Source organism: Poecilia reticulata, chromosome 18 (assembly GCF_904066995.2).
Source record: "Poecilia reticulata chromosome 18, P_reticulata-male-v2, whole genome shotgun sequence".
NCBI classification, from domain to species: domain Eukaryota; kingdom Metazoa; phylum Chordata; class Actinopteri; order Cyprinodontiformes; family Poeciliidae; genus Poecilia; species Poecilia reticulata.
Window position 1 is genome coordinate 15910873 of NC_088847.1, and position 22422 is coordinate 15933294.

General features: G+C 38.8%; 1 protein-coding gene across 22 annotated transcripts in view; it reads right to left on the bottom strand.

Moving 5' to 3' along the window:
• Positions 1-11001, bottom strand: part of LOC103480667 (adhesion G protein-coupled receptor L3) — a 275386-nt gene extending 264385 nt beyond the window's left edge. For 7 of the 22 annotated variants that reach the window (XM_008435717.3, XM_008435727.3, XM_008435715.3 and 4 more), the window contains exon 1: positions 4134-5017. The gene's annotated coding sequence lies outside the window, so the exon portion shown is untranslated. Of the gene's footprint in view, positions 1-4133; positions 5025-10862 lie in introns of those variants that run through there. The other 15 variants (XM_081599538.1, XM_008435725.3, XM_081599534.1 and 12 more) reach the window with 7 other exon arrangements.
• Positions 11002-22422: the final 11421 nt, after the last annotated feature.

Here is a 22422-nt window from a genome sequence, read left to right on the forward strand (position 1 = left end):
TAATTTGCTACCTAACATGTTAGACATTTTTCTTTAAGACAAATGTGATGTTTGAAGCAGGGGGTAATTAAAAACAATTGCTCACGTGTTCGAGAAACCATTTTTTGGTTAACTAGAGGATGGTATTTTATTCTCATCTGAACTTCTATTGGTATAAATACCATGGATGACAACTGGAAAGCAGTCACCCAGTTTCATTTTTCACAAATGTTAAATGACTGTCTGCTTTTTTTTAATGCTTAGAAGATGTTGACAAGATTTTCCTAGTCATTTATTGAACGTGCAGATATGGAGGGCGGGCGAAATAACAAAGGCCAACACAACAAGAATGCCCCTTTGCTCCACAAAGTTGGAGATGTCCCAGAAGACCAAAATATCCAATATGGTTGCTGTGCATGTAAACCATAATGGATGTTGCAGATATAAGCAGCACTTCTTGGTGGCTTGCACCTCATTAAACCCGCAGGATACAGAGTTCTGTACAACCGCTATTTGTAAACATGCTTGGTGTTTGAATGTATAACCGTGCATCACAATAAAGTAGAATATCATGGAAAAGTTTAAATTTTTTAGTACTACAGGTCTTCCTGTTTACAACGAGGGGTTTATATAAGGCTATAGGGCTCCGGTCAAGCAGAGTACAACCGCGACCATTAATGCAGCTTTTGATGCTTTGGGGTGTATGAGCAGGTGTCAAATCCTGAAAGAATATGAAATCAGCATCTCCAAAAAGTTTGTAATTATGAAGTGTTAAAAAAAAAAGACTCTGGCACCTTAAAAATGAGGATCAGAAACAACATCCTAAGCCCAAACAGAAACCCATATGCTTTTGAGAAACATCTCAAGTCAACACATTTACCTTCCGCTCAACTTTCCATTCAAATTGTTGATTTCAGCCAATCTGAACAGTCAGCTTACTCAGTAATGATCTTTTATGGCTTTCCATGACCATCTGCTGGATTATTGTCAGATCATAAGTCTTCCCCATTGTGCAGACTACAACAAGACCCTTCTGTAATGAAAAATAAATAAAACTCGACCAACATACCAATTTAATTGTCAAACAAAAACTATTTCACATTTTTAATAAAATACCTTTTGATAATATTTATGCTAAATTATCAAGAAAGACCAGTAAAATCAATAGGCATATCATTGTTGCCTATTACACATTTGTACTTGGCGCCACACCAACCAGTAACTCCCACTGGTTTGTCTAATCTCAACTGCGCTGTGACGTAATTCCTAGATCCTAACGGCAACTCCAGAGCCAAATCAACACAACATTAAAGCTGTGGCAGAAGCCCTTGTCACTTAGCATCCAAGTTTGAACGAAGCGCTTTAAAAGATGTCCACAGTACACTGAAAGCATCCTGAGAGAGACTCAGTAAAAAAGCAATTATGCAAATTTATATGTCGTATAAACCATAAAGCTCAAGCCCAATCCTAACCTAATAAAGACCGCGTGAGAGCCCCCCCCCTTGCCCCCTGTTTTTTTTCACATAGCGAACACAAATTGGAGTGCTCCGTTCTTGTCTAAAATGGCAACAAAAAAAAATCAAATCAATGGAAAGAAATTTACAGAGGAGGTGGAGGAGAGGGACCATCTCTCCAACCCAAGAAGGGATAATAAAAAGTAAAAAAAATTTTCAGAGGGGAGCAAAATTAACCCGCATTACTGTAATGCACAATTCAGCAGAAATATGCAAGTCAATGTACAAACAAAAGACACTAATTAATTTTACTAAACCGTGTCTAAAGAGGAGAAAACCTCTTTCTTATTTTTCAGGTTAATAAGAGTTCAGTTTGTTTTAGATAAAAACAGAGATGGCTTTTATATAAAAAAAAAATTAAGACAACTATTGAAGAAACGGGGTAGAAGCACCATGTTTGTTTTTACTCCGACGTTCACGATTTTAACTTGTGGCTTCAGCGAAGATGCCTCAACAGAAGAATGGGAGATTTCTTTTTGGAAGCTTCTTCTGCATTCGTTTTTAGAGACGTCACTGCTGCGTTGAGTTTTCCTCCTTCGGTAGTAACCTCCACAACAAAGAGTGTGTTGCTATCAGTTTTTGCTTAAAAATGTCAGATTACTTGCACTTGACGGTTTCAGTCCTGTCAATCTAATGGGACAAAAGCTACAGAGTGCTTTCAGGGCCTAAACATTTCTGAGCAAACAGAACACAGATCCTCTGCTGATGAGCCACGGCATCGGTAATTATGGCCAATCAATGGATAATATTGTATCATTTTGGAGCAAAAATATACAAGAATCTTGATTTGTACTCAGAACGATAAATTAATTGATGTTTTCACACACAAAAACCTAAAAGTATGGATGCATTTTTTTTTATTGTAACCATTTCCACTAAATATAGAGGAACTATATCAATATATTTGAAAAAAGCAATTAAATGCAGTTATTGTAACATGTTTGACAATGGGCAACCTATACTTTTCAAAGTATTATCTGTGTTTTTGTTGTTGTTGTTTTAACTTGAACTTTTGAGTATCACTTTTATTGTTTTCACAACGCCACAAACCACAGAAAATATATTTTTTTTTTTCGTCCAGATCTTCCATCCCTATTGTAGCTGGTTTATTTAAACTTTTTCAGCTTCTCCTACTGCATATTTGCCATGAAACAAGCATCATCTTCCCCCCTCCCCCTTGAATGCCCAATACAGCACAGCTCTTATTTTGCAAACTAACCTTAACGGGGAATAAAAAAAAGGGTGAGGAAGCAATTATTTCATTTCCTCCCAGCACCGTCCCATCAGGTATCACACCAGATGCTGGGTTCAGGCGCCGCCAGATTAAATACAACCCAGATTATATCCCTGAAGGAGCAGCACTTAAAGCTGAGTCAAAACGGATGAGACAAAACAAAGTGCAGGTTGGCTTAACAGTTTAGTCAGAAAGCATCAAATGTCCCCTTGAGTTTCCCCCTAGAGGGTGGGGGGAGAAGTCAAGGTTTTTCACTGCTGGTGGAGAGGCATGCTGCGCATGTGTGTGTGTGTGTGTATGTGTGCAGACTGTGATGTTCTTGAGGGAAATTCCAGCTATATGCAATATATGACAGATGGTGCTGCAGTCCTGGATATCATGGTCATATTTGTCAGATAAGGATGCAACAAAAAAAACTGCATCTCTAAGGTTCTGAGAAAAAAAGGGTGGGGAGGGAAATCAGACCCAATTCCAAGTCATCATCTTCACCCTTCTTTCTTTTGACACTGAAAGACATCCCTCTCTTCACTTTAAAGGCTCAGACGGGCCTCTCGAAGTTGAAGTCCCCCCCTTCTCTCCAGCAGCTTGTCACTAAATATGGAGTCATTTGCAACCATTTCTGTTTGTTTGTGCATTAAATAATGATGCGTTTTGTGCAGTATTCATGCCTCTTTGGCCGCGGCGGATATTTTCTGCGGGAAAAAAAAAAGCCAGCAGATGTAAACAAGTCAACGGTGACGGCGAGTCGTGCATTTGGTGGAAATGTGTCGATTCTGCATGCCGAAGAGAACTGCAGCCCTGTTTTTATACTTAAGTCACACTCGTACCCTTTAATAAAAAATTCAGAAGCTGCTGCACTGCTCAGGCCTGCAGTTTTTTTTTTTTCGAGCACCGTTTTTTTTTTTTTTTTTTTTTTTTTGCAAAGACAAAGCCTTTCAGAGTCAGGTGCATCTCACAACTGAAGGCAAGAAGAGGGGCAAAAAAAAAAACTTATTTTGTATTCATTCAGCTTTCAAACTTCTTGTGTTGGAGAGAATAGCTAAGAGTGAACAGTAGCGATTTTGATTGATTGAATATTAATCAAGCGCTTAAAGAGAGGTCGGATGATTTCGTACGAGATGGAAACTGAAATGTCTTGAATAGTTATGATCAATAGCCAACCTGCGCGCTGCTCTCTGCTCCGATTGTACCCACACACACACACACACGCACACACATACAAAGGAAAGACATAAAACGCGCAGATATCCCAATTTGAAGTAATTAATAGTCGAGCTTAACATTACAGAGCGCCTCTAACGCCGCTGCAGGCTTTCATTCGTGGACATTATTATCGCCCTGAGCTGAATCTGCAGGATAACAGTAGATGCGCGCACCAGCAAAATGCAGAGGAACGCCACACTTACCGCGCTGTGTTTGGAGATCACCGGTGAACATGAAGGGCGCACACGCGCTGATTCAAAGCGTGCATTAATTTCTCGCCTTGGGGGGGTTAGAGAAAAAAAAAATAGAAAGTGTCCTCATCAGGCGTTGCGCACCGTGCGTGAAGACTTTGATGGGGGGGTTGAGGAGACGGCGCAGCAAATCCAGCCGCTCGGTTTAGTATCCTATGAATTAGTCTGGTTGTGGCTCCGCTATCCGAGGGGGAGAAGAATAAAAGAAAGAAAAATAAAACCACACAAGCTCTTTTCCTTGGCGTTGCATCCACGGACACTGTCCCCACTTCTTTTTTTTTCTTTTTCTTTTTTTTTTTTTACATCCCTGTACACAGCCACAAATCGACCCTCCTGTGCGGGGGGGCTACATCACGTCCCGTGTAACCTGGAAGAGCGGCACCTCACCGGTCATAATACAAGATAAAAACAACAACAACAACAAAAAAAGAGTATCCAGAAGACTGTCGCGAGAACAAGGGGGGAAAAAAAAGAGAGGCTTATTTTCTTTCAAGTCTCCAAGTCTGGTTGATTAGGGTCCAAGGAAAAACTGCGCTCTCGGCTACTATGACAAACCAATTGTGCACCCTGGCTGGGAGTAAATCTGTATGAAAAGCAAAGGCGGTTTTGGAGCGCCAGTGAAAAGGTGAGGGGAGAGCTCGGATGTGCACTGCCGCTCTCGCCGTATACTCGGGCTCCACCTAGCAGCAAAGCCTAGATAACATGCGGCTGCAAAGGCTCCACTAACAGTATATTGTGTGTTTTCTGCCCGGGGCTGGCGAGCAGACCTGCCTGTGTTATATTACATTCTGTGTGAGCCTGTGACTGCAATATTTAAGAGAAAGTCCTCTTTTCCATTATGAAGGTTCAATGCTGCTTTAAAAAAAAAAAAAAAAAAAAAGGCAGCCAAGCTGAGAAATGTCCAGTTAAGTCAAGGAAATATATGGAACTGATAGTGTGCGGTAAAATAAAATCAGGGTCTTATCTCAGACATGTCTGATGAAGTAATACGGGACTGTCCATGAAAATTAAAAAAAAACAAACATTTAAAGTGTCATAAATAATGTTTCACATCCTGCTTAAAGACATTTGTTCAAGTCTCATTGCAGATGTCCAGTAGGATTCAGGTCTAAATTTAAACAGCACACAGGACTTCTTTCAACTGTGACTCTCTTCTTGCTGCTCCTCCATAAAGACCAAATTCATGGGCAAATTGTCCTGGCAACTGTTTCCAACCAGTTTATCTCCATTAGCAGATCCTGCAGAGCTTTACGCGCCTCTTCCTAGTTTTTTCGCAACGAGCCACACCAAGCAGTGTATTGCGATGTAACTGACAACAGACTGCATTCCTTGATTGTAACCATGATTTACGGCGCTCCAAACTCCGAACAACAACATTTCAGCCACCGAAGTAGACTGACGGACATGCCGCCCGCCATCAGAGAGCTTCGTAGTGTGGAGTGACATAATTATGGGTTTAATCTTGAGCAGTGCCAGGAGAACATCAACTTTTGGAGAAGAATGACTGATTTTGCAGCCTTCCAAGCGGCACGTCTCTCTGAAGTATGGACATGCAATGAAAAAGAGAGGAACTGTGCAGCTCTTGTCATGTTCTGTTGGAGCTGCAGTTTTGCTCTGGCCAGTGTGAGACACTGGAACTACATATTAGTTTGCAGCGGTGTGTAATTTATTATTTGTCTGGATTTTTTTTTTTCTTAATAAAGTTCATGCTTGGATATTGGTTTAGATCTTTGAAAGCCATCACTTTTCTTCCAATTTACAATTGTGTTCAATTTGTGTTGGTTTGTAAGTAGAAGTCTCGACAAGATACCTTCAAATTTGTGCAATGGGATTAAATGTGACAAAATTAAAGCAATATGAATTGTTTTGCAACACAGATTAATCCATTTCTTGTGAGAGAAATTTGGCATTAGCAAAAAAAAGATAATTTTAGATATGTTTTTGCACATTTGTCTTATCCTGTCCCTGCTACTACGTCTGACACTTGCTTGAACCTGGGAATGTGTTGCAGTGAGTTGAAGTTGACCTCAGCGGACTTACGCCAGGACTCGACCACAATCTACAAACTCATCTGATGACCTCAGAACTCACCACCAGCTGCACAGCATCTCCAGCTGGAGCCAACCAGCATTCATCCCCTCTATCATCCCAGTGGCCCAATAATCACTTCAATAATCCTAATTATAATCAAACAATACATAATCACATCCAATCACTCATCCTGTGTGCTCTACTAATGAGCCCAAAACACATAGATTGAAACCCACGTTTATTTGCTCTTGTCCTATCCTAAAGGGGGAAAAAAAATGAAAAAAACAGAAGCGTTTTCCATATGCCAGTAAAAAGTATTCACTTTCAGCAACAGCTTTCTGTTTTTGGAATTGTCATAAATGCAGTTTCACGTAGTTAAAGGAAATTCCAGCTCATGAAGTTCAGACAACTAGCTTCCCCTCGGCAGGCAGCTCGGCGCCGTCCACCAGCGTGGACATCTCTACCAACCAACGCCTTGTCAATATTACCCAGAATCGATCATTTTTGGATTTGCCACAGCTTGTTTATGATGAGTTGTCATAGCATTGTTGGATCCAACAGAGACCCAGGCACATGGCGATCCAATCCACAAAGTCAGCACTCTGACATTATTATATAGAGACTTTCTATGTAAGGCTGACTTCATATAAGTGCACCAATTACAAAGCCCTACTGTTATTGAGCAAGCAATATCCCTATCAAGTGGTTACTGTGAAACAAGACTGTGACCTACTGTTGTTGCCATAGTTGTTCAGTTGAAGTGACAAAGCAGTATACAAGTTGTTCACATACTGAACTCTGCTGCTCTATGCTGAAAGGTAACATATTTTCCTTACAAATGGGTCACTTGAGGGAAATAACAGGATTTCCAATGGGGTATATGCCACGAGAGGTGGTGACGTATTTCCGTTTGAATTTATGCCACATAAATTGGTTCCGGGTCCTGCTTGCTCCTATGGATTTTACCCAAAGCTGCAAGATCTGTACCATGAAAAAGACGCAAAACTTAAAATATCTGTGAGCTACTGGTACAACAACCGAGTTTTGTGGTGTGCCGTTGTGTCCAGTAATTAGCCGGTACCATCCAGTGCTTAGTTTCATTTTCCTGCTGATATCAAGGCAACAGCGGACTGTAGCCAAGACTTAGCCACTACAGCTAACACCCGGTTTGTAGCTGCCTGCTATTTCAAAGCTTGAGGATATTGAAGATCCAGCGTCAGAAATGGGAAGACGGAGGTTAAAAGGGAGCTGTACGAGCTTCGTTCACTGGAATAATTTGTTGGAGGAAAATAATGCCGGAGGAAATCCACTGCAACGGGAACAGGCTGAGAACAGAGGCAGCGATTCGGCACAAGGTGAGTCAATACGTGTTGATGTTTGCGTTTGTGTTATACGGAGTATGAAATCATTTTTAGGCAACTCCTTAGCTTTTTTTTATGTGACAATTATATAAAATACATTTAACATGCAGTCGAAGCGACGAGTCCCTCCGATACCGAGCAGGTAATTTAAGAACAACCGAGGGCAGCAACGCTTCAGCCCGAACTAGTCAGTCAGATTAAGGTCCAAAACCTTCGCTTTACAGCCGTTTAAGTGGCACCGACCCACATAAAAAACACACAGAACAAATGGTACAAATCACGTATTTTCCGAATCCCAAAAATATGACATCTACCTTTGCTGTTTCATAATTATAATCCACGTTAGAATGAATTTTTCCACTTGGCTGCTATAATCTGTTCTTGCGTTACAGAGACGTAATTTCTCTTTTTTTCCCTCTGAGATTCTGCTTAGAAAATGAGGTTATGACTGCATTTTGTTTTTTAAATGGTAAATTTAAGTTTGCCTCGACTTTTATAAACTAATGCCTCTTATATGCATCATTTGTTGTATTACTGTTGGTACAGATATTAGGCGAACACTGTGCTTTGCCTGCTAGTAGTTTAAATTAATTTCAGCTGCACACTTTCAAGAGTATTCAGATTTTAACATGCATTTTCTAAGTAGTATTTTAGTTCACTCTTACTCAGTAACTTCAGTGTTGTTGCACCTCTGAAACATTTTTTTTTTTTTTGCAGTTTCTTTGTGATACCAGAACTATTTCACTTAAACATTTAATTTCCTGAGATATTGTCAATTTATTTTCAAGCAAAACTCTCAAAAAGAGCTGAGGATTTATTAGTTTTGATTATGTTGTGCAGCTAAATATGGACACTTATTAGATTTTTTTAATTTTTCAGGTTTGCATCGTAACACCTCGTGATGTTTCTGAGCCATGATCGTTGTGCCGATTACCTTTCCACTGGATCCAAGCACCTGGACCAGCTGACGGCGTCCATCAGTCCACGGTCTGCGGGATCATCACAACGTGGACTAACTTTTTATTTACTTGGTTAAACTATGATCTGGAAACCGGAGCTCCAGATATGCAAAAATCTACCTGCAGACTTTGTTGGCTACCCTGACCCTGCAGTCATCCTGGACGGGGCTGAGCCAGTCTTCCTCTCCTCCAGAGTGACGAGTTTTCATCACCAGTAAAGGCAAAACAAGTCTCATGATTGCTGTGCTGATTACCTTTCCACTGGAAAGCTGCATTAGCTGCAAGGAAGTATATTATATATTCACTGTTCATTTTGCTATCCTGTTTGTACCTACAATAAAATTTTATCCCATTTGTAATTCTCTACATTTCCTAAACTTTTTCCCCTTTTCTCATTGTTTACTTTATATCAAGTATTTGCATGTAGATCAGGAATTCAAGTGCGATGTTAAAATGCAACACATTTGGGTTATACCAGCAAAGAAATGTATTAAGTAATAAGTTGTTAGTCATATAATTTAATATGCTGAATAAGGCTGGATGATACAAGATTTTTTTCATACCAGATTTGATTTTAATCGATTCCTCCCGCCCTCAATTTCTATACTAAAATCACAGAAAATACTTTTAAAAAGTGCCTTTATTTCAATCATCTGTTCTGTGAGTTGTATAAGGGAGCATTACGGTCAGGATACAAGAATTTTTAATTGCAAGAATGCAGTCATCATTACAGCAGAATAAAGATGAAATTTTATAACAATGTCTTAAAATTACAAGAAGCTGTTTTAATGAGAAATAAAGATTCAGATTGATCTGATGTAACCAGCTCAGTCCATGTGGTTCTGATATTTGTCAATAATCAAGAGGATGTACATTTCCACCTGAACTGACCAGTTAAGCATTAGGGTAAAAATAAAAAAATACTGTATAAACAAATACTGTATACAAAACGGAAAAAGAGCAACTGATAGAAATACTTTATATAAAGAAAAGCAAAAACGTTAATAGCAGGAGAAAAGTTGTTGGCAACATTAGCTCAGCCAATCTCTCCCTCCAGGAAGCCATCAAACAAAACTGTCCAACTCCAACTATAATAAAGATTAAAAAAAGAAAACGGAAAGTTCAAATAATAATCACAAATTAATAATTCAGATCTAATGCGTTCTGGAATCTTGACATTTTACAAATTTCACAAATCAATTAGAAAGTTTCACAAATGTTTTATTTATTCTGCTGCTAGTACAGAATAATCTAGTTAGGTTTGAAATGTCTAGGTGTTGTTTTTATAGTACAACACATTAAAAAGCTCAAGATAGTGAAAAATTAAGTGTTATCGCCCTTTAGCTATTTTCCGAATTAGATGCTACATTCGGAAGCTAACTTCAGCTTCGACTGATAGCTTGGGCACAATATAGACAGATCTATATATGTTTATATAGATATATATCTATATCTATCTATACAGCATAGATATGTAGATTGCACACTGCACAGATAATCAAAACACTTAACATTTACATAGCACCTTTGTAAGCTTGTCGCTGTTAGCTACGTCAGATATATGAGGCATTACGGTGAATACAAACGATTTATTAACTTACCTTCGAAGTTATTGTGAAGTTTTGACACATCCAGCTTAAATCCTTTGTTGTTGCTGGAGCGTTTCAGGACGTCTGAATAATTATATAAGCATCATTAATAGTCCTGCAGGACTGAGGAGCCACTGTTAACATACTGTTGCCTGCGCACCGGAACCATTCTATGTGGCATAAAAATGCGGAAGTGCTAAAACGGAAGTCCGTGGCATATACCCCATTGACAGGAAGCCGGCTCCACCCCCATGCGGAAGTAGAGCAAACCGCCAACGAAGGATTATAACAGTAGAGCTAACACTTAGGCAAAGACAACAGGCAAGAAAAATCTCCAACGAGTCGCACGTACAGTCTGTAAGGTTAATTGCGGGAAACAACAGAGAACTCAACTTTAAAGCCCAGGTCTATCGCCGCCAGACGAAGAATGAGAATGATGAGCTGTACAAAGTGTCATTGGATGTGAGAGTGACAGCTGTGTGTGACGCATTTTGCATGTACAAAACAGGTGACGACAAAACACTGGCTTATGAAAATCTGGAAAATGCTTAAAAATAGACATTAACATAAAAATACGCTTAAATGTAAATATTGCACTTACCGCAGCACATGTTTTCATGCTGCCATAGAGCTACCATGGAATTAACACACATAAAATCAAGTGTACGTCTACCCTCACTTATTGTTCGTTGATTTAACTATCAAATGACAAAAAAAAATTTTTGAAAACGTTTCAGCTACCTTTTTGCGGAAGAATATGCAGGCTTTGATCCATTACTTGGTTTCCATTAATCCAGACTCCACTTGGGTTTTGGAAATGTAATAATTTGTAGTCATTCCTGTACTCGCTCTGGCTAACAGCTGTAGAGATTGCGCGATTCCCACTGACAACTTTAGGATCCTTCTTCTTCTTCTTTTCTATTATGACGGCTCGCAAGCAACTTTCAGGTGCATACTGCCCCCTACTGTACATGAATGTTTAGCAACACTGCTTTACATCCATTAAATTCTACGCTGTATGGGCGTGTACTTCGGAACAAATTGCAATCGCGGATTGGTCAGTTGCTGACAAACCCACTAGGAAGATTGACAGGTGGCTTGACTGACATTTAACTGTCTATTGAATATATTTGCTTGTAGATTTTAGTATTTAATTAAGAATATTATCACCGCCCAAATGCTAACCTTAATAATAATAATTGCGTTACTGCTTTTGTGGTATCAAGTAATACTGGGAAAAACTTCACTGCCTCACCAGGTCAGTAAATGGTCTTAAGCAGCCAGATGTGTCCAGCTTATACCTTGGGCTGCCTCTGTCTGTTACCTTCAAAGATAAATGCAATACACAGCTGCTATCTTCAGTTTAAACGGGAGCTATAAATCAACAGTCAGAACATACTTCAATACTCCCTCATTAAGAGAGCACTGCATACAGTGTACAGGAACAGAAGCCTGTTTCAGATTAGCTCCTTTTTAGCATCTGAATAACAAAATCCTCATGATTAAAGTATAAACAGTTTTCCCTCTGTGCTTAAATGAAGCAGCATTTTAAACAACATGGAAATGAAGGAGAGCCTGAGCCCTTTGATATATGTGACGTTATTGCAGAGAAACTAAATCATGCAAGTTAGAAGGAAAATTCCTGAACTGTGAGAACATAACGAGTAAAATGTGGAAGAGCATAAGAATGAATAACACCTGCGTTTTATGTGACTTGAGATTAGTATTCTATGTAAATTATAGTTACATAGAACATTTCAATTATTATGAAGACAAACTGATTTAGGCTTTGGTTAATTATTAATTAATTAAACACCCTGGCAACCCACATTTTCTTTTGTTATTGCAACGCCGATACGAGTCAGGTCGGCAAGCAGTCAAATTCATCCTCAAGAGCGTCAGATTTTGGAGGTGGTTTCTGATGACCACTTCCAAAGAGGTATGAGAGAGATGAAGATCTGCTCATCTTCATATCTCTTTGCATTGAGATGGTTTTTTATCTCAGTGATTCTCTAGCAATGTAAATGCAGCCCCACATCATCACACTTCCTTCACCAAAAGCTATTTGGTGCTGACAGAAATTATTTTTGCAAGTTTTTTCCCAAGGGCATGCTCCAGATACTCGACTCTCTTGCTCAATCCATAAGTGCATTCTACTAATAAACATGGAACCATTTACAGGAAATAAACAACAGTATAAAAATTTATAATATATGTAATAAATCTTAACAAACAGTGAAGTTATACATTTTATTGCCACGTAAGGAGATAACAACTAATGGTTTGTTCATTTCTCAAAGAAATAATTGGCAAAGGAAGATTTAAACCACTTTGGTATTATCCCTTCAAATGTACTAAAGTCAGGTTAAAATTAGTAAATGGTAATCAGCCAAAGTAAGAGAGGGTGAAAACATGTGCCTGTAGGATGATGAATTTGAGATAACTTATTTCTTTCTTTATGTAATAATGTTCAGTATCAATAGGCAGTTTTTTTTTTCAGCTGTCAGATATCAGACAGAACTGCCAGCCAATCTAAACCATGGAGTGGGCTGATTCTAATGTCTGGAACCAGGCAACCCGTGACCCCTGTCTATTTTCAGAGCTGTTCTTTAAAGTCCGTATTGTTGCTAGGTTACCCAACCATCTTCCCGTGCATCAACATTCCTCCACGGTGAACCTAAAGATTTTCCAATATTGATCCAGGTAACTCTTCAATCCCGGATTGTAAATAACATGCTGGAACCATGATCAATTTGTCTCCCATTACTGATGAAATTGTTGATATCACAAATTCAGCCTCTTATTGATTCTGTTTGTATGCGAGAGAAATGTGATACTTATGAGCACAGCAGGGTGCTCCAAAAGTTAATTGAAACTGCTGTAGGTTTTGTAGAACAATAAAAACCTGCTCCAACTAGAAACTCGCACACTCTCATCCTTGATATTAAAATCGAATTAATTCTGACTTTTAGAGGGAAAAAATCAGTTCAGCGGCATTATTCAGTGCACTATAAATACAACATACATCTTCACTAAACTTTGTCTCTTTTGTTGGCAGAAGTAGGAGTTCAGTTATATTGGTTGGCTTCCTGTCTCTGGTTGCCAAATCTATTCCAAACCAAGTTTTTATATGCGGTCAGCATCAGCTGCAGGGTTCAAGCATCTAGTTCTTAATTTTGAGAAGGTGAACGGAAATTCCCTTGGTTTAAAAATGGCAAATGAGTGTTTGAGCAGATCAATATAACACCTTCAGGTTGTAAAGGCATGTGGAGATTGTGCCCAAAGATGATGCCTGGTTCACCCCAGGTTGAACCAGACTTTTCAGAGAGCCAAAGAGAACCTAGGCCAGGCCAGCAATCAAACCCTAAACCTTCTTACTTCAAGGCTCAAACCACTTTGATAATGAAGCAATAAAGGGTTAACTTCTTATTTCCCATACACCTTACAGTGATGACAAAAAAATCTAAGAATGCAAGTAAAATTACAACTCTCATTTACCCTAATAAATATGTATGCACAAAAACTTTCGCATATTGTCGTTTGTGTTTAATGTTCCAGATATGCATATGGAAATTTCAACATTATTAAACAATTCAAGGGCTGCACAGTGTCGCAGCTGGTAAAGCTGTTGCCTTGCAGCACGAAGGTTCTGGGTTCGATTCCTGGTCTTTCTGCATGGAGTTTGCATGTTCTCCCTGTGCATACGTGGGTTTTCTCCAGGTACTCCGGTTTCCTCCCACAGTCCAAAAACATGACTGTTAGGTTAATTGGCCTTTCCAAATTGCCCCTAGGTGTGAGTGTGTGTGTGCATGGTTGTGTGTCCTGTGTGTCTCTGTGTTGCCCTGCGACAGACTGGCGACCTGTCCAGGGTGTACCCCGCCTCTCGCCTGGAACGTTAGCTGGAGATGGGCACCAGCAACCCTCCCGACCCCACTGAGGGACAAGGGTGAAAGAAAATGGATGGATGGATAAACAATTCAAGGTAAAACAAAAAGGGAACAGGAGCTGTTTGTCCCTCCACTTGCAGATTTTAGTGTCTGTTTCACCAACATGATTTCCTGTCCTTTGACAAAAAGCCATAATTGCATGCAACATGCTAATGCTAAGCGTCCAGCTGCCGACACATTTGCTAAATACAGAGAGCTAAGCACCTGAGAAACTGTGATAATTGAACACTGCAACATGATGCATGGCACCATAAAACCTCTGCACAGCGACTCGCCATGCTGTTGTAAGAGGCGCCTGCCAAAAAATAAAGCTGTTCAGGAAAATTAAGGCTTACGGGGACAGTTGTTGTGCACAGTGAATCCAATAATGTAGGAGCCATTTCCCATGTTTATTTATGCTAGCAAGCAGAGGAATTATCATCTCCACTGAGCTGACACTTACACATGCAGGGGTGCTTAGAGTGCCTAGACAACTCGACATCCTCAACCATTTCTGAGCTGGATGTGTACCAATAGAAAAAAATAAAAATAAAATTTATGTCACAACTAGGATTTAATATAATTCCAATATGAGAAACATTTGCTGCTGTCTACTGTTACACGGGGAACTTTGACAGTCATTCACAGCCAATTCAAGATGCCTTCGTATGCATTACCACATTTGTATTTGCTTCTTTGTTTGATATTTTTGCCCTTAGTGGCCTTTATTCAACAGCAATTTGACAGTAAAACAGGTAGGTTAAAGGAGAAGACCTACAGCAAATGGCCTGTGACCATGAAATTAACCCTGAGCAGCCAGGCAGACTGTGAGACAAACTTGGGAACATAGAAAAAACATTGTTTTTTTTGTTGTTGTTTTTTGTTTAAAGGTTTTTGTGGCACTAATGGTCTTTATTCATTTGTAGTTACAAAGGAAGAAGAGCTGAGAGAGAAGAGGAAGACATGCAGTAAATGAGTCGGGCCTGGGAATTGAACCGCGGACAGCTCTTCTGCATATCATGCGCCTCCTCTACCACTGAGCTCTGTGGGGCCCACCAATAAGGTTTTGTTATTGGTGAGATACGGGGTTTTTTTTGTTCCAGGAAGTTTTGGTCAAAAATGGCACCAAAAATACCAAACAGTTTCTAATTCAAAATTTAAGAAATTGAAGAGCGAAAAAAAAAAAAGACAACAGCGAGGCAATTCCAGAAGTTGATTCAAAATTCAAACGACAGATGATAAATATTTCAAATATACATCGACTTGATCTTAAAGAATTTTTGTTCAAATATAGAAATAAATGGAAAACAAATGGAAATAAAAATATCCCCAACCTTTTGAAGGAATCCATTAATAACTTGGATCCCCCTCAAAACATGTAGAATCAAATGATAGGGTGAAATTGACCAATATTCAATTGATGGTAATCATAAACTAATTTTTTTTATATTTTCATTTATTAGAAAATATTTTATGTTGGCAATGCACTTTTTATTTTCTATGCTATAATGACAAAATGTTTTCAGTAAACTATGAGGTGGATATGATTCATTACACAAAGTTAATTATCTTTATTGATGGCAGGCTTATTTAAACAAGCTCTATATTGAACGGATTTTAATCTAACACCATTATGTCTCCTACAGTGTCTGTTTTTGGACTTTGCAGACTCACAGTGAGACTGTGTAATATTTTTACATAAGGCACAAACAAGCAATAGTGACTACAACTACAACAAAAGCATCTTTAAGTTCAGTTCAAAATCTGGGAGCCCAAACTTTCTAAACCTGTTTGGATAATACAGATTATTGTTCCTAAAAGTTTTTTGTTTTTAACTAGATGCACACTCATGGCCACCCACAGTCAGTGGGCTTATACCACAGCAGCCTACATCTCAGATTACATCAGCTACAGCAAAGTACAGCAAAGAAACTCCTACAATTTCTCTCCCACTGTGACCTAAATGCAAGGGCATATGGCAATTTTTTTTTATTGTTTTGTAATTACCTCACGTTGTAAAGACGGCTGCAAAAGTCGGTGAAGAAGCCCATAATGAGTCACCACCTCCAACACAGTGGTCGTGACTGTTTGTTCGTCGGCTTGTGGGAGTGTCTCTGCCCGTTGTTTCTTTTCCAGTTTAAACAAGATAATGGTGTCTTTTACCTCGCATCATTCACATTATATCAGTCTAAATTGGAACATCGGACTAATTTAATAGTGAAGAGAAATTCTTCTGTCAGAATATCAATTGTCATTCTCACCAGCTTAATGTGTCCTAATAATTAGATGTAAAAAAAAAAAGATTGAGGCACAAGGTGAGAAAATGAAAGTACAAGCCAGCAAGTAAACGTACAAAGTGTTTTTACTCCAAGGTTTAAAAAGAGCCAGTAAAATCATTCGGTACAACAGCAGTATTAGTGGGTTAGTTCTGGCAAAGTATTGTAGTCTTCCATCTACATGTGTGCAAGAATACATGATCTTTTAATAACCACAAGACTGAAAAACTTACTGTGGCACACAGCAGAAGCTGTGCACAGATACACAGTCAGAAGAAAGAAAACCTGCAGCTTTGTGCTAAAACAGAGCCTCCTGAACAACTCTGCGTTTCAGAAAGCTCTCTACCAACTGCACATGGTTTTTGCATTTATTGCAAAAGCATACAGACTTATTAAAAAAGTTTATTTACAAAAAGTTTGGTTTAAGGCATTGTCATTGGATTTTGAGTTATTTAAAAATAGGAAGGGAAGAGATGGAATTTGCAAAAGGTTTTGCAAGTGCAAAAATAGAAGTTATGCTTGACCTTTTTTTGGAGGTCTCGTTGGAGGGCTTGGGTCCAATCCAATATTGCTTACTAGCTGCACCAGTGGAAAGCTAAAGAAGTGATGCAAAGACTTCTTCTCTGCTTCTGACTTGATGCAAGATAAATACTAGAACACATTATGCATTTTTGTAAATTACGTAAACACAGTCATTATCGCTAGAGAACTAACTACCTTAGGTATTGGAACAACTGTTGCAGTCCAATATGAATGAGACCAAAGGTTTTCTTGGCACTATTCAGTATGTAGAAAATAGTTAAAGAAAAAAAAATACTGTTAACTGCAACACAGTTTGCATCATACAATTCTCAAACCAACCTTATAGTCTAATAAAGCTCCCACACTGTTGCCTGGCTCTGATTAAAGTCCAGGAATCTGTTCTATCGCAACACACCTCAGCACAACCCATCCAAAGTATGTTAACAGCTCCAATTGAATGCAGAAAAGTGTTGTAAAGTCTTTAATACAAATATAAAGCACAATCTACATACCACTGGGTGTGGCTGGAAGGCATATTTCTAGCATCACAAGGGTAAATATGTCGCCCTAGCAAAAACTACTGCCATTTTTACTGGAATTATGGGCTCTGATCAGGAGAGAATAAAAGTGAACTTTTCTTTTTATTATACACTCCTGCCGGCCTTGCATGAAACAAAAAATGAATATGTAAAAGAACAAGAAATGCTCAATTTTAAATATGGTGGAGAACCAGTGATGTCATGGGTCTTGCACTGGGCAGCTTGTTGATGTTCTTGACATCATGAACTCTTTCAAATAGCAGGGTACTCTTTTTAAAGACCTGCTGCCGTCTGACGCAAAACGTCATTGGATCCTTAGAAACTGCAATTTTAAGCTTAAGATCAAATTGACACAAAAAAGGGATCCAAAGACACAAAGTCGACCTTCTTCCATGGCCAACCAAACCCTCAAACCTCAATCCTTTAGTCTTGGCCCTGGACATCTAGAGAGGTAAAGGATTCCTCTAACTAGAATGTTGCAAAATATTATAGAAGATTATGCACTTTCTTAAAAAAAGAAAAAGAAAAGAAAAAAGGGATTGATAAAAATATTAAAGCAGTCAGATGTATCACTACATGAAAAATCCGCCTACAAGCAAACAAGTTTTTACAGTGATGACAAGTTGTGTTTTTCCCTTACTGTCACACAAGCAACATGGCAGTTACTTCCCCAGTAATTAACAGCACATCCACAAAAACGCTACATAATTCATCATTATGTCTTGCTTTGACAATTTTCTGCAACACTCCCTTATAGTGAAGATGATGTGGAAATGCTGACAGAATAAGATGTTGAAAAAGTATCTTAATAAGGAGCTTAAAACGTCGATCCAGAGGCAGACAAACCAGCTTATATTACTGCAACAAATTAAAAAGACAAAATAAATTAAAAGAAGACTAACCCTAGCGTCATAAAGCAATTAAGTGTATGTTTGCATGAACGCTTAAAGACAAAATGTTCTTAAAAGTTATCATATTAAGTGTGTGGTTGCTAAGTCTGACATTTTTTGTGTTGCACGGGTGTGGAAACGAAACGTTCACAAAGTGAAAAGGCACAAAGACCACAACTAGAGTTGTCATCTTCAAAGGGAAATGCAAATTCTTGAGTTGCCTGACAGGCCATGGTTTCCACACTATTCTTTCTTTACTGGGCTACATCATTATTAAATGCATTAGCATAAAACCTACCTGTCTGCTAGTTTATCACACATTCAACAAAGAACAAATGGCTCTCTGCAATGGAGGATAGACGGGATCTTTGAAAACGGGGACCTAGACAGAAATAATCGAGGCTGTCATTACAGAATGCCTAATCTTTTAAAGTCACATTGAAATCGAAATGAGTATTAAAAGTGTTTGTGTGGTAAGTCTCTATCCATTTTCTGCTTAACCAGCAGAAGGTGGGGAATCCTTTCCAGGCTAGAAGAGGCGCGTCGTCCCCCAACAGGCTGTGGGTCTGACCCAGGGTCTCCTCCCATGTGAGGGACCTAGGAGGCGTCTTGATCGGATTCCCAAACCAGATCAATCGCTCTTTTTGATGTGCAGGAGCAGTGGCTCTACTTCAAGCTCCTCCCAGATGGTTTAGCTCCTAATCTTTACCTCTGAGGCTGAGCTCAGTGACCCAATAAAGGGTTTTCTATTCAGCATCACATCCTTTCAATCATGATCCATATGCCATGACCACAGGTGAGTGCTCACATTAATGCAGATGAGGGTCCAATCCATCCCAATCCATCTGTTCCCCTATTCTTCCATGACTCCTAAACACAACACCAAGACACCCGATTTTCTTTCTTGATGTAGAGAAGGACCCCGGAGGAAGCATTTCATTCATTTTCCTTTAAAATTAGCCAGGCTTTAGACTCTGAGTAGATGACTCTCGCATTCAGTTACAAACTGCTCCAGTGTGCCACATGCTCTGCAAATAGCAAAGATGAAACCCCCAGAAACTAGTTACACTTCACTCCGGGGCTAAAACGCTGCACACAGCACACCAAAAGGTAAATGAGTTTAATTATTTGTACTATTAAATAAAAGCTCCTGTGATGGATATTTGCTGATTACTTAGGCAGAAATGTGAGTGGTTTAGTCCATAGGTTCCTTTTGTAAGTGGAAAAAATAAAAAGACAAAATATAGACTGAAGTTGTGAAAGTAGCTGATGAATAATCAAGATGAATATTTGAAAATCTGTATCCAGAGGCTGTTTAATATTGCACTCTTTTCAGCTTATACATTATGTACACTTTATCCGATCCAAATTCTTATGAGATATTTGTGTGCGGAATTTTGAGCAAAGATATTTATTTAATAGAATTTGGAATAAAGCTGTGCGGAAAACACGAACCCTCGTAATGCTTTCCGTATGCACGGTTGTGGTAGTCGACTTCAAATCCGTCTGCATGACAGAATTCAATTTTATTTCTTTTTTTTTTTTAAGTGCCTTCAAACACTGTTTGTTGTAAATTGAGTTTGTTAAAATGAACTGAATCAGTCATAGCTGGACAGTTCATCTTTCATCTTGCTGCATGTGGCAAGTCTAGTTCAACATGACAATGTCAAGGACAGCTTCTGTGAAATGAAAGTGTCTCTCTTTGTGTACTTAAGGCACTAAAGAGTTTTCTCTTTCTGTCTAACCTTGTTACTCACATCATCACCCCGGTCTTGGTCTATCTCAGAGGCAACAGGCTGTGACAGCTTGACTTGCTGTGCTTTCATTCAGAATATTTTTATTTTATTTTTCTCTCCCAGTGTGTGGCGAGGCTTGACAACTTGCAGTATACATTGTCAAGTCTTAAAAATAAATAAATAAATAAAATGGAAATATCAATTTATGTAGCTTTTTAGCTGCATACGGCAGAATATCTATTTGTGGTTTTTAAATGCAGAAGATGCAGGAGTACAAAAAAGAAACTGCTGCCCCAAAGAGAAAAAAAAGATTTATATTTGAATGTTATAAAAAAAAAAAGTGTTTTATGAATGAGTATTTAAAAATAATTTAAGGCTTACCTCAAGCTTTTAAAAGTACAAACCACTGATTCCAAAATGAACAGTTTATAGTTATAGAATAAATGAAAACCCCTGCTGCTCACTACAGATATAGAAAAGAAAGGAGTTGTGAGGTGCTGTCCATTTTTCTTTTTTTAAAGTGAGAGCTCTCAGTTTGGAAGAGCTGAAACAAACTGAACCGTCGACCAGCCCTTTTCTTGCCCCCACAAAAGAAAAACAAACAGTAGATATAACAAAATAACACTCTTATTAATCTTTCAAGGAATCCTGGTTCAGAGTGGAGTTTTTGGTTTGATTTGGATTTTAGATTCTGAATAAATGCAGTTTATCTCTCACTTACCATTGAGCTTACATGTCAGTTGATGGTCAGATGAGAAGGAAATAGAAAACATTTGGCCACAATGCACAGCACAATTTTTTTTCTGTAAGAAAAAAATATTCCAACTTTTCAGTTTGGTGGTGGATGGGGTGATGTCGTTAATTTGATCTCCTAAACTTTTATGCAACGACAGCAGCTCAGGAGGTCTGAGTTTGTCTTGTTAACCAGTGCGTTGCCACTCCAAAGCCCTGTTCTGTGAATAATACACATGCGGGCCTTTTATCACTTACCTCCATATCCTTCAAATGTAAAAGACCATCTGTAGAAGGGCCATCTGTCGAATTGTCCTGGGTCATAAACAGGACACTTATTCACAGCAGAAAGCAAAAGAAAAGCAAAGACATTATGTCAATCAACCCAGTGGGAATGGTGTTATGGAAGCTTAACAGACGTGCACAAAAAAATGCCTGGAAACCTCAAAGATCTGATTCAAGTTTGTATAGAACAGTGAATCAAAACCCTCAAGACCTGCCTTCGTTTCATATCTGTTCTTGAATTCCTTTAGATTGGATCGTAATCTTTTGCTTTTTTTTTTTGAGATCTTCTAGTCAACGTCATGTTGTCAGGGTACTTGTTACGACCCGGCTCGGCCAGGGGAAAGGGAAGTAACATTAAAGAAACCAAGGTGGTAAGGTTTAACAATTTACAGGTTTATTGTTTGGGTTTTGACAAAAAAATAAAAAGGAAAAAATTAACAATAATCAAAAAGTAGGGACTTTAAACAAAAGTGCAATAAATAAAACAAAATCCACAAAACAGAGTTGTAAACCAAGGATCTTTAACCAAACAAAAATGGAGGTTCAGGACAGGTTAAACGAAAACAAACTACAAATCTCTAAAAGAGATTCAAAGATCCCTCACAGGGATGAGACGAGCTAGCAAGAGCTGGCAAAAACTAACAAAAGCTATCAGGGCTATCAGGGCTATCAGGGCTATCAGAGCTTACAAAGCCAGTTTACTGCAGTCACCCAAACACCCAACAAAGTGGCAAGCTGTCTGAACAAAGGATCAGCCACCTCTTCTCCCAGGACGTCCTTGGTTTTTAAAGGGGAGGCCTCTTCAGGGATTGGTGGAGCTGACAATTGGTGAGCCAATCGTTGTAGGCCTCAGGGAGTGGCACAGGAAGACAGGGCTGCATCCACTTCCAAGTGGAGTCAACTTGATTAGAAACTGCAGATATACAAAAAAGGAAAAGAAAAAATACACAAGGCCACTGGCTGTAACAGCACTGATAAGGATATTCTTGAATTCTACAGTGCTGGAAGTAATCAAGAAAGAGAGTAACTAATGAAACTCAACAAAAAATTTGGTTAATCACTCTATATTCATAATTTACCAACAGGAGCCATTATGTTTTCAAACAGCACCAGACAGGTTAGGATAGCTTCTTTCCCATGACAAATGAAATAATAATATGAAAATTGCATTTTTTTATTTACTTGAGCTATCTTTGATGTCAAAATTTGCTTCATCATCTGAAACAAATAAGTGACAAAAAAAAGAAGAAAGAAATCCACAGGAGACGCAGGCAAATACTTTTTGTTGCTACTTTGCGGGAAATGGAAGAGAGACTCTTTCACTTATTCAGTAAAAGCAGAAATTAGTCATAAGTAAATCACCCTGTAGTCATGTACGAGATGTACTGTGTGCAA